Below are 970 nucleotides of genomic sequence, written 5' to 3' on the forward strand. Positions count from 1 at the left end.
TGTGAATATGTTCAGAGAAGTGGAGGGACATAGAGGAGATGTGAAAAGCTTTAAGGATGGGAAAGGGAGAATAAAAGATCAGAAGTTCAGTAGAGCTAGATAAAAAACAAAAAGATAATTAAGAAAGAAAGAAAAAGAGAAAGAAGACAAGAAAAGAAAGGAAAACTCTCATTCACGTATTCCTAAAATAAAAATTATAAGATGAGAAAAAAAAAAGTTACTGGAAAACAATTATTTTTTCAGAAGAGGCAAAAATTAAAGATTAATAAAAGTTTTAGAAGGGAAAAAAATTTATATATATATATATATATATATATATATATGGTAACAAAAAACAAAAAACAAGCAAAAAAAAAAGAAAAGAAGAAGAAGAAGAAAAAAAAAGAAAAAAAAAAGAAAAAAAAGTCTTTTGATTTTTTTTGGGGGGGGGGGGGGAGGAGTGGGAAGAATCCTGAATCCTGTATCTCCATTTTGTCTGCAACCAGTCTCTTGTTGGAGTCTCTGGTCAGCTTGAGGTCCTGTGGCTTGATTGGTTTCTTAAGTCGGTTGGTTGGAAGAGGCAGAAAAATGCTCTGCTTTACCCAAGATTTTGAGATCCCCCTCCCAGGTTAGTTTTCTGGGAGGGTGGTCTGCTTTGAGAGTCACAAAAGAGGGGGATGTGGTGATGAGGCTAGGTTCTGTGTAGAGTTGAGGCCTTTCAACAAACAGTAGCTTTTCCCTGGGGCTATTTTGTGATAAAGCTCACAGCGCCCAGCCTGGAGCCATTCTCAGGGTTTCTGTTTTTCAATTGATTGTGGTGGCTGCTAGAGGGAGGGGCAGCCTCTGGCTCTGGTTACCCAGTGAGGCAAGGCACTCCGATGGCTGGCACCTGAGCTGGGTGACTTTTCCCTGGATGGAGCTGAGTCTGGCAGGTCACTTCGCCGTTAAGTTCTTGTGACCTGCTAAATGACTCATTTTATTCCAAGACCTG

The sequence above is a fragment of the Dipodomys merriami genome, unplaced genomic scaffold (assembly GCF_024711535.1).
Source record: "Dipodomys merriami isolate MVZ:Mamm:240054 unplaced genomic scaffold, mDipMer1.0.p SCAF_1511, whole genome shotgun sequence".
NCBI classification, from domain to species: Eukaryota; Metazoa; Chordata; class Mammalia; order Rodentia; family Heteromyidae; genus Dipodomys; species Dipodomys merriami.